Below are 12,205 nucleotides of genomic sequence, written 5' to 3'. Positions count from 1 at the left end.
GTATAGCTGCCCACCATAACATGCCACCTCTAGGCAAGCTGCCTGTCCCAGCACTGAGATACTGCAGACGCCCGCCAAGAGCAAGGGTGGGTTATTATGGCCTGGTACCAAGGCATGTGGGCAAAAAAGGTCAAAAATGACCAACATGAATGCTCCGAGACTGAGATGGTGCTCTGAGGTTCACCAGGAGAAGAGGAAAAAGGAAAAGATCACCTTTGCAGCCATGGAAACCAAGAGCAGTAACTGATTTTCTTTTTTTTTCTCTCTCATCAGCTGCACAGGACCCATGTCTTCATTGGCTAGACCTGCAAGGACACTTCATTTACCTATCTGAAAGAGGTAGAAAAGAAGTGAAGAGCCTGACAAGCTTTCTTGCAGTCCTCCAAGCTGTCTCCATTGTGGGACCAACTAGTTCAACGTGGAGGTGTTTCCAGGGTGAAAAAGAGAAGGGCTGATGCAAACATTAACAGTGGTTCAGAGCTGAGACTCTGCATGGCCAGCAGAAGGGCAGATGGGGAGAGGCAGCTGAGGATGCTCTTGGAAATCTCACCCTTTTCATACCCATGTTGGGCATTTTGCCTCAGCCATGCTCAAATGCTCTGCCAGTGTCAGGGGCTTTGGGGAAGATCCTTTGACTGGGATCAGCCACAACAAAGATGTTTCCCACCCAGGACATCCAATCCACACTTCTGCTGTCCTTTTTCTGACCCCCTGAGCCAAGGAGAGGTTGCTGTCCTGCTGCTCTGATCTAACAGATCCTCAAGGGCAACAAAAAGGCACATCCTGCGTGGATGACCCTAGGTCGATCTGCTTCAGGCAGAGCTGGTTTTCCTCCACACATCATCTGTGACATTGTACCAACAACTTCCTCAGCCTTCAGCGGCTCATACCATCACTTCTGGAAAAATAAAGATTGCTTTGTTCAACTGCAGTGATATTTCTGTAAGCTATTTATAAATCTGTATATGAGTATAAATGGCTGTAAATAGCCAGTGCCACAAACACAGCTGAGCCACATCTCAGGCTGAAAACAAGAGGTTTCCTCTAACCAGCAGCTTGAAGTCAGTGCTTTCAATTTCCTAAGTGCCTTTATTTATGGTAGACATATAACCAACCCACAGCCCCCGAATGCTTTTATTTTGTTGGTATGCTAAAGCGTGCCAGAGTTGCAGCACACCTCAAATTTCAGTGCAACATGGAAGGATGAGTCAATAGATGTTCATGAATACAAATAAATTAATTAGCACATGTAAGTGCTTTTTTCATTTGAATTAATGTGGAGAACAAAAAGAAGTCAATCAAAACTCTTTTAGGAAAGGCACAGTAGATTCAATTAGTCTTTACTGAAATCAGGTGTAATACGAGTCACACAACTTTGAAGATCATTATTTTTTGTGAAAAAAAAAAAATCATAAAGAAAACACTGTGACTGCTTTGCAAAGCAGTAACTCATCTCTCCCTTATGAACATTCACCTTGGCCTTTACTAATAGCTTGGCCATCTTCAGCTCTGAGGTTTTTCACCAATGAACACTGAACATACTCTAGACCAACACGATTTTAACTGTCACAGTTACAGATGGCAGGAGGGAGTGCAACAAGTCCCAGGCAGCGAAAAGACACTTCCCAAGCTGAAGGTGAGCCTCATAATAAAGCCATGTGTCGTGTAGCAAAAGCACATGGAGCAAAGCCACAGTGAGTCAGAGCATGAAGATTTAGCCTTTTTTTTACCCTACAAAAAACACAAGGCACCCCTGCCACATGCCTTAGGTAGAGATGCACTAGGAGAGGGCATCCTGCCAGCAGCCTGAATTATCATGACTATTCCTGAGCTTCCCATGCCCAGTATTAGGTGACAGTTTCTCCTTTCCCAGCACAGATGTTGTACAGACCACTTATTTTTCCCAGCAGTGGTGGTCAGGAGCTTACTACCTTGCTGCTCACATCTATCTTCCACATGCATATTACACTGTGACCCCACAGCTGTGCTGAATTCTGTAATGTTACCCTCTAACAGCTCAGGGCTTTAATGGGAAGCTTGATCTGGATAGCCAGAGATATGTGATATCTGACAGAGAAAAATGGTGCTCAGGGCAGCAACACCTACAGTGCTGACATGAGGTGGTGGTGCAGAGGGGGAGAAATTTGCTGCTGAATGGCCATAGGGACCACCAAGAAAAAAGCCACCAAAAGCATTTTGAGAATTAGCAAATTCTATAGCAGGCACACCCAAAATACAAGCCCTTCACTCATCTAACTTCACTGTGGTTATTTGACCAAGATGATTTTCCTTAGTTAGTAGTAGCAGATAAGGAGGGAGCGAGACCTTACTGTGCTCCTCCACAACCATCCAGTAGGCTCTGGCTATGTCTTTAGCAAAAACACCTTTATAACCCTGAAATTTAGTGGCTGCTACTGGTTACCCCAAGGCTATTGTATAATCCTCAGCCTCATGATTGCAATATCCGAAAAGACAATAAGATAACCTGGCCAAAATTTATTTGTGATCCCTCTTGTTCCCCTCTTCTTTTTAATTGTCTTCTGAGTGTAGCTGCAGATGTGACTGCTCATGCTGCTGAAAGTACAAAACACATGCTAGCAGGCAAGAATGAAGTCTCAAAAACATCCATTTATTCACAGCAGAGCTGGCCTTAGGTAATGCCATGTCCCAAGAAAGATGAAGTGAGATTCCCCACATTGAAATAGCTGCCCCTCTTTCGCAATCCCATATGCACATTTTATTCTTTAATATATTTGAAAACACCACAGCTTTCATTAGAAGTCTTAGCCAGAAATCCTCTCTTCAGCTGTCCTTTCTGCATTTGGTATCAGGGAGAATCATTTTGAGACAAAAGGAAGAGTACATTAATATTTATCTGAGAGAAAACCAATAGACCAGATCCCTTTTAATGAAAGTCAATGAAGCTATGCAGTTGAGAATGCGATCCAGTGTTTACAAACATACATTTTGCAGCCAGACTGTTTTTTGTGCAGTTTCCCCTCCAGAAATGGTATTCCCGTACTTCTCCATTTATTCTGCTAATGAGCTTAACTAGGTATTTCGTGGCACCATTTATAGAAAGAAAAATAAATGGCATTGCATTCTCAGCTTTATGTGAAAAGGAGCTGTCGTACTTCAGAGAAACACAGAATTTGTCCGCCCACAGATAGGAGAGTCCTAAACTAATTAAATAGGCTGCTTATCTCATATTTGAAATTCAGGCTTCATCCTTCAAAATGAGAGATTGGGGGGGGAACGAATATTACAATCTATCAGCTATATATATATAAGCAGTTGAATTAATCTTTGGATGTCTCCCAGAGAAACTGAGAAGGTTCTCGTTTTGTCTACAGAATACAGAGAGTAACCAGAAAGTTATGCTTTGTCCTTCTTCACCACAACCTTGTTCAAGTTCTCTTTGAGAGACATGACTTCTCTAAGTCACCCAGCTCTTATTAACCTTATCTGTCCTGATCCTGGACACTGCATCGTATAGAATTTAAATATCAGGCGTTTTTAGATGGCAAGTGCCTGATCATCTTTCTCCTGCTATAACAAGCAGGAGAAGCACAGTGAAAGACAGGAAATTAAAGCCAAAGAAATACATCCCCAACACTGTGTATTTAGCCAGTGTTAGGTACAGTAAGACCACTGTTCAAAAGCATGCAGAAAACTTAGCTTGGTAATGTGAGAGTTTAAATAAGAATTAGAAAAGGGAAAATTTCTAACGGAATTGGGAAGAAACTGAACTGTAAGCAAACCACAAATGGTCTTTTTTTTTGTTCTTTCATTTCCAGTGACCTCTCTCTGGCACCTGGTGCCATCACTGACAGGAGAAAGTTACTGGACTCCAGGTTTTAATGTGGTATTGAAATTCTTGTACTATTTGAGAGCAACTGAGTGAGCCTTTTAAACTGCCTAAACTCTGAACAATTCTTAGCACCTTTTTCTGCTCCTCAGAGCCTCCATCACTGCTTTAGCAATTGGATTGCACCGCTGTTACAGAGATTGGCTCAAAACTCCTAACTGTCATGAGTATGCCTTGTTTGTTCAGGCTTGAGCACCAGGTTTCCATCCCCCTGTGCAAGCTGACAGAAGAGCTGCTTGCAGACACAGAGGGCAAGTCCAGGGGCAGTCTTGGAAACATGAATGAGGGCAAGAAACTATAAAACTGCTCTTCAACTACACAGCACAAATTATTATTATTTTTATCTAATCCTCCCTAACACCTCGATGACATGTAATCGAACAGTAGCATTAGTTAATTGTATTGATTTATACTCCATTTTCACCAATTTCACAGCGTTCTCTAGATATAAGAAATGTGGGCAGGTGTTATTTGAATTCATTGACTCAGCCACCTTGGGAGTTAAATTGGGCAGAAACAGTATGAAATAATTTACAAACAAAAAAAGCAGCTTTTTTTTTCTGAAGTCACAACAAATTATAGATAAGCAGAAAATAACTGGTTAGACTAGACATTAGCCAAGAGGCTAAGGTAAATAAATATGTTTAAAGATCTTAAATCTTTAAAAAATCAGAACAGTACAGGACTTCAGCATACAGTGTTTTTCCAGCACCCTCAGCAGGAACCTGCTGCTCTTCTACTTCTAAACTGGGACCATGGGTTACAACAAGAGCAAACTGAGGTATCAAAGCTCACTTAATAGCTTCAGTAACATATAGGTATTTAAAATTTGAGCTGTATTTAGAGAGTTAAATAGATTTAGAACAAAAAAGGACCACTATTGACATGAAATACCCATGGATGGGGACTTGCACCCACCTTTATGTACTGTGGAGACACCAGTGGGTATCCAGGTATAAAAAATAAAAGCTATCAAAGAAAAAACTGTACACACACAAATGGCCACAAGTGGAGGACAAGAGCAAAAGGCAACACAATGCAGCAGAACAAATATCCTCCTAAGAGATATCCTGGGGGAAGATCCATTAAGTTGCAAAAATACTCAAGACTGATGTTTAAGTGCTTATTAGTGTGACTCCCACTCCTGCAGCAGCACGTATCTACTTCTAGGTAGTTCATGTGAAATCATCATGGAGTTATGCCCACTGGGAGCCGGTGCTTCAATTAGAGGGTACATTTATAATGTAATTAAACACCCAATTTATTAAAAGGAATGCAAATCACATCAGCTTCTAAGTGCCAGTAGTAGCATTTAGAGCATGCTATGCAACAGCTTTGTTTTAATAATTAAACCACGTATGCCCTCGATGATAGCAGGTCCAAAACGGCATGTTGCTCACTGTTCTCTTGAGAACCACAGTCAGCATAAGTAATGAGAAACGGGATCATAATACTTGTGAAAGACAACTGGGACAGTCACAGTAAACTGTATTTCAAAGGGGTTTTGGTTTTGGGTTTGGTTATTTTTTTACTTTTTCTATCAAGAACTCATTTAACACTTTTTTTTTTCTCTCTTTTTTAAACAAAAGCTGTTAAAATATTTCTTAATGTTGGCAGCAGTTTGCAACTAGAGTGGCTTTCCTTAGCTTTAATTGCAGAGTTGGCTTTTCAAGTTGTTGTACATTTTGTGCCCATTTCTCAGTAACTTGCTGGTGTGTGAATGGGCATCTCGTTGATCACTACTGTACCTATTGTAAAACAAATTCAGATGATTCGTTGTAACCCTAATTCCCATAATGTAACAACAAAAGATTAGAGACAAACAGCCCGGCAAAACTGCTAAAATATATAATCATTTGGACTGGTGTTAAACTGATATTCCATATAATCCATTGTTAGCGAGGCTGCTGCTTCATCCAAGGAAGTTATGCATTAGACAGACGTGGTGGGGAAAAAAGGACAAGCTACACCAAAATATCCAATATTAAAATAAGATCTACCTGAAACAAAAGGGCACCATGTATCTCCTTGGACTACCATTGACAAATCTTGCTCACTTACCAGGGCCCTTTTTAATGAGAAGACAGGTCAATAAGTTAGTGGGAAAATTCAGAAACAAAAAGAAACAAGGAGCAAGCACTGAAAGTGCACCTCTCTCCTCCCAGCCCAGGATCAAAGTCGTGGCAGTATGAGATTTGCAGTGGCACTGCTTCTTTCCAGAGCTGCTCCCTGGTGGAACAGTTCTCATCTCAGGTTTTCACCTTTTTTCTGCATGGCTGGGAAGAAATCCTTCCAGGACTGAAGGTGTGTGGCTCAGTGTGGGAAGTCACAGAGTCCACTGAAGTCAGCTGGATCCTCCGATTTTTGTAGAGGCGAGTCTCTCCTGCCTTGATGCAGTGTTAAAGCTAAATTCTTAAGTCTGCAAAACACAAGTAATATGGGAACCTTCCTTAATGCTTTCTATTTTAATTTCCAATATGTTTACCCTCCCATCTTTTCTTAATTTATTACTAATAGATGATTTAATAAAGACCATAAAAAACCCTCACCAAAGTAAAAGTAGATGGAAAGGTGGCGTGGTTAAAATATTTTCTTCTCTGAACTCAGTAATCATGTCTAGGGCCACTACTGAAATCCTTTTCTCCAGATAAAATGTAAACGGTCTATACAGGCCACTATAAGAAATAATTTACAGCTGCTTTTTTCAAGTGTTCTATCAACTGTATGTATAATGTCTATTGAAATGTCAAGCTTTCCTCCAACTCTGCACAGAGTGCAGAGACCTGATATAACAGTCTGGATTTTTTCACTGATTATCATTTGATTACTTAGGATTCCAAGAACCTTATTGGTTTTTATGCAATAAAACTGAGGAACACAAAACTAGTGTGGAAAAATAAGGGTCCTCCGTACATAACACCCATCTGTACATTAAGTTTGGACCAAGTAATTTTTAATATTCCTTCATTTCAAATACATTTTTATTTGCTTCTTGACTCACCTCACCCCAGGAATAGCCCTAGAAGTTGTATAACACAAAATGATGATGAGGGTGTACTGGTTTGCTTTGGATGAAAAGCAAACTAAGAGTGCTGTCAGACCTCTGGCTGGTGCCGCACGATTCCCACATAGTAGTGCCCATGAACATTTCTGAACCCGTTTTACCTCAGTTAGGATGTTGTTATCATAATAGACAACTTTGCTGCTTTGAGAATAGACTATATTGTCCAAGAAGTGTTTTTTTTTTCCATCCATAAAACATTTAGAGTCTTATAACATATGTTTGCAGAAAAACCTCGGTATATCACCTGTTGGCTTCCAGACAGAACATAAATGCTTGGCTGGGGATACTGCAGCTTGAAAGAAAAGCCCAGGGCAATGAACTTATTCCTCTTTATTTAATGGCCTGGTGTCAACCTTGGAAAATAACTCCTCTTCTGTTCTGATAAAACTCAAGCAGGTTGACCCATTATTTTTTATGTTCTTATACCTTACACATGCAGGGTTTTTAATTTGTACGGACATAATTGAGACCCTGGAGGTTTGCACTGATTAACAAAAGAAATATGCAAGGAATTTATGTACGTGATGGGACCGTAGAATAGGTAGCTCTTAGGGAGAACGGTCACTTTCCTACCACAAACCTCAGGTTTCTGTCAAAGACATGAACAAAAACATCTATTTTCAGGTCCAGCCAAATCACACATAGCAGCATGAACTATGACATAATTAAGTAAAACCTGCTAAACTTTTCAAACCATCATGATGGGGGTTTTACCTATACCCACAAACCTGAGGACATCATCTGCTCTCACAAGATAAAGCCAGCTTGTTTCCATGGCATAACCAGGTCTGAAATGGACTGATAGCAATGCAAGATACTGCAGATTATAGGACACTGCGAATTTGCCAAGTAACTGATTTTTCTACAAGCAAGAGGAAAACTCAGTATATATAAGAGCTACTAGCACTTTCTATGTATTTTCATATTCATCAGTGGCATTTACCAATCACAGCAAAGATGATGGCAACTTCTGCAGCAAAACTGGAGTCAGATAGCAATTAAAAGTACTAAATACCACTCTTAAAAAAAATTTATATGGCTTGCCACAAACTTGATTAGTTCTTTGCTGTCATGGGCCTCACTCCAACTAAAAACATACCACACTAAGGGGAACAGCATTATTTGGTTAGCCACGGCTCTGGTACATGGGGTAGATGCTCTGCTTCCCAGCAAACTGCTCTGCCTTGTCTTTTCTTCAGTCTGGAGCATGGACGCCCTTTCCAGCCATGGGGTCTCATAAGGTTGCATTGCCTGCATGTTTAACAGCTCTCCTACTGCTTTGGCTCCTAGAAGTACGACCTACACCTTTATCATAACATCCCTAATGAAAAGGAAAAATATCTGTCTAAAAAGTAGGACACGGAGCCAGGAGATTAAGGAAATGAGAAAGAGCAGCAACTTATTTCCAAGAGCAGACAGTCAGCTGCTGAAGGCACTGCCAGGAGCAGGAACTATTCTCCCTAAGAGATTGCTACCAGTGAATCCTGCTTAGTGGCTGGGGGGGCACCTAGGAAGGGTCACTTCCCTTGCCTTAACACTCTACATAAATTATCCATTTTGTTCCCTAATTAAGGCCTGCACGTTGTCTCATTTCTACCTGAAAATCATTGGCATTATTTGGAACTCGTCTTTGGAAATGGGCCTGGCCAAAGTGCTCCTGGGATCCACTGGAATATCAACATTAAATAATAATACTGAGACTTTTGCTGCCAGTAGTCTGTCACCTCTGCCACACTCACATAGCACTGCCCGAAGCAGATACTATCAGTTGTTATGATGCTGGTACTATACCAAGCACTTTCATGCCATATTTAAAGGATCCAAAAGAACAGGAATGGTCTTCATTAGTACAGTTACATTTAAAGAATGCTTTCTTTTCTGGTTCAGTGGGATCTTTGGACTTGACATCAGTGAAGAAACCGTGACCCCAAAGGAAAAATTACTGAGGTGGAGTATTTATCCACCACCTTCTGATTTTAAATGACAGGTGCAGATATGCCTCGAGAGGCTGACTGTTTTCTTGCTGTGGTTTGCATCTGAAAAGCATTTGGCTTTGTATTTGAGAGTTCCTTTATTCTTTCTCTTGCTATGTCAGTCGCCAGGTTTGGAAGTCAAGCCTTGTAAATTATATAATTCCTGGAAATTAGTTTCAGGCCTCTGAATGCTGACTCACTGGCAGTTAAGTACATTTTCATAAGTACCTCGGTAACTTCTAGAGCCAGGAATTTCAGAAACAACCTTCTGTACTGCAGATTGTTGAAAGGTAAAATTATGTGCCAATTTAAGGTAGAATGGAGGACTTTTCATTACCCATCTAAATTGCATTCATTGCACTGATTAATTCAATGGCTAGAAATATGAACAGTGTATACCATACCTATAAAGACTGGCCACTTAATAAAAAGTATCTCTGCCTCTCTCTGTGATGGTTTTGGCTGGGATAGAGTTAATTTTCTTCATTGTAGCTGGTGTTTTGGATTTGGTATGAGACTAGTGCTGATGGCACACTGATGTTTTAGTTAAGTAGCAGCTAAGTGTCCCTAAGTAGTACCTGTACTAGTGAAGGACTTGTTCAGCTCCCCATGCTCTGCCAGGGGCACAAGAAGCTGGGAGGGGGCACAGCCAAGGCAGTTGATCCAAACTGGCCAAAGGGATATCCCGCACCATATGACATCATGGTCAGCACATAAACCTGGGGGAAGAAAAAGGAAGGGGGGATTTTGGAGTGATGGCATTTGTCTTCCCAAGTCACTGTTACATGTGATGGAGCCCTGCTTTCCTGGGGATGGCTGAGCACCTGCCTGCCCATGGGAAGGAGTGAATGAATTCCTTGGTTTGCTTTGCTTGCACATGTAGCTTTTGCTTTTTCTTTTCATTATATTAGTATTGTTACTATTATTATTACTATTACTGTTTTGCCTTACCTATTCAACTGTCTTTATCTCAACCCATGAGTTTTCTTACTGTTACCCTGTGATGCTGTCCCCCATCCCACCGGGGTGGGAGTGAGCGAGCAGCTGTGTGGGCTTGGTTACCAGCTAGGGCTAAGCCACAACAGTATCTTAAGCAGCTCATCCAATATTCCCATTTCAAGTACAGATTCGAAGCATCACATGCAGTCCACAAACAGCCCATCTGGCCTCTCCTGCTGTTGTATTAAACCACCAAAATTCACAAGAACAACTGCCAAGATTGGCCAGGCATGCAAACGGTGGCTTGGGGCCATAAAGGTACTGCTGATGGATTGTGACCCTGAGCTTGAGAGAAATTTGTGGGGCAAGGTGTGTGCTTTTGTTGAGGTCTGACCACTAAACAAGAGTACGTGGTTCAAGATTCACTTCCCTTGACTTACAGGTATAAATCACACCTCACAGTGAAAACCCTTCAGTGAAGGGAAGGGGCTTGTCCCACTCAAGGCTTGCATCATGCAGGGACTTTGCGAAGGTGCTCTAGGAACCATGGTGATACTCTTCTAGGTATGCGCTGAACCAGAGTCCCTCCCTTCTCCCTGCAATCATGGTCAGCCCCACAGCCTTGAGAAGGTGGATGTCATTTGACATAGCTACAGCATCATAGTGGATTGTCTGTTGCTGAGAGATCCTGCTGTGGCAGATGTTGCTAGGAGCTGCTATGGACCCCTAGCCAGTGGGCATCAGTGAGATGCAGCATGTACTTTCCATTACTGAAAGGCTTAGGCATCTATATATTATAATGGGTTTTCATGTTTGCACTTTCCTCTCTCATCTTTAAATGATTCTGCAGTGGGAAGAAAGTCTGTCTGAGACTGCACTGGGTAATGATCCCGTTCATGACTGAGAGTGATAACTTCTTCCAACTAAAATGCCATCTCCAGTCTTGCCAAGCGTACAGCTGCTGTGGGGCTTTCACCCCGAGGACTGACAGTCCGTGAAAGGAAGGGGCTTTTGCATGGTGTTGGTTATTCTGACAAAATACAGATAATACATTTATGTGCTCAGCTGACAATTTTTCTGCTACCTCCCCCCCCACCCTCACTGCATAGAAACACATCCCTGCTAATGCTGCGACATTTGTTTTGCCCATTTAGAAATAATAGTTCCCTCATTCAAGAAACTGGTTTGACTGAACTAGTTCATTTCAAGATTTTGCTTTATTCAGTCTGAAGTTTGAAAAAGCCAGTGACTCACATAGGCGAAAACCTGAACAGCTGGACATGCAGATGGGTACAGGTGGCATTTAGCTTTGCTCTTTCTGGCTGGATCACATCGCTCTGCCTGAGCTGAGCTGATTCAGATGTTTCGCTCTCTCTTCCTCTTCCCCTCCCCCCCTTGCAAACCCTAGTAATGACAGTGAAGGGACAGAGATGATGACAAGCTACCAGAGGCCTGGAAATAATTATTTCATTTCCCTGCAATCCATGGCTTCATATTCCCCAGGGTGGGAGCATCCTCGTATCAGATATCCTGTATTACAGGATATCACATATTATAGTAGTTATCCTATTATTACTGTATTTTTTATTATATATCATATCCTATTATCTAGGATTATAAGAATCATATTATATAGGATATCCTATCCTAAAATACCGGATTTTACTGGCTTCAAGAAAATCACCCCCCACCCCCCTGCCTCTAGATTTCTTCCCCCAGGGGACCTCTGCACTCCACTATGCCCTCAGGACATACATGGTCCTTCCTGGCAACTCCCATGCATGCATTTACCCTCAAAACTCACATTTTCTTGGGGCTGGGGAAGGCTTTTCCCCAGACAGCTCCTTCACTGAGAAATCCTGAGTCAAGAGGAGTGAACCAGTTTGAACATTTGGATTAGATTAAACAATTAGTTTCAGCTTAAAGGAAAATTCATGAAAAACTCAAGTACCTTTTCAATATTTACTTTCAAAATTATTCTAACAGGTAGCTTTATTATGAAATAATATAAAGAATTTCCCCAAAATAAAACAATCATTTTTTTTTTTTTTTTCCAGGGGAACTAATCTTTTACTTAGCCAAGGACATTTTTTCCCATTTTGAAAAGAAGAAAATAAAACCCTCCAACTTTTAAACAAAAGTGAACTATTTTCCCAATTCTCTTTTACTTTGTCCACAGAAATTAAAACCATTTTTTTTCTGTTATGCTCTGTGGGGGAGGTAAAAGTCCTAGATTTTTCCCCTTACAGCAAAATCCAATCACATCCACTCATTGATAGGCAAAAAAAAAAAAACCCTAAATCTAAAACTAGCGCAATCTGGGCTGAGTAGAACAGAATTTTCCATTTGTTCAGCTGAAGT

This window comes from Phalacrocorax aristotelis, chromosome 4, assembly GCF_949628215.1.
Source record: "Phalacrocorax aristotelis chromosome 4, bGulAri2.1, whole genome shotgun sequence".
Lineage (NCBI taxonomy): Eukaryota > Metazoa > Chordata > Aves > Suliformes > Phalacrocoracidae > Phalacrocorax > Phalacrocorax aristotelis.
This window is presented reverse-complemented; position numbering follows the sequence as displayed.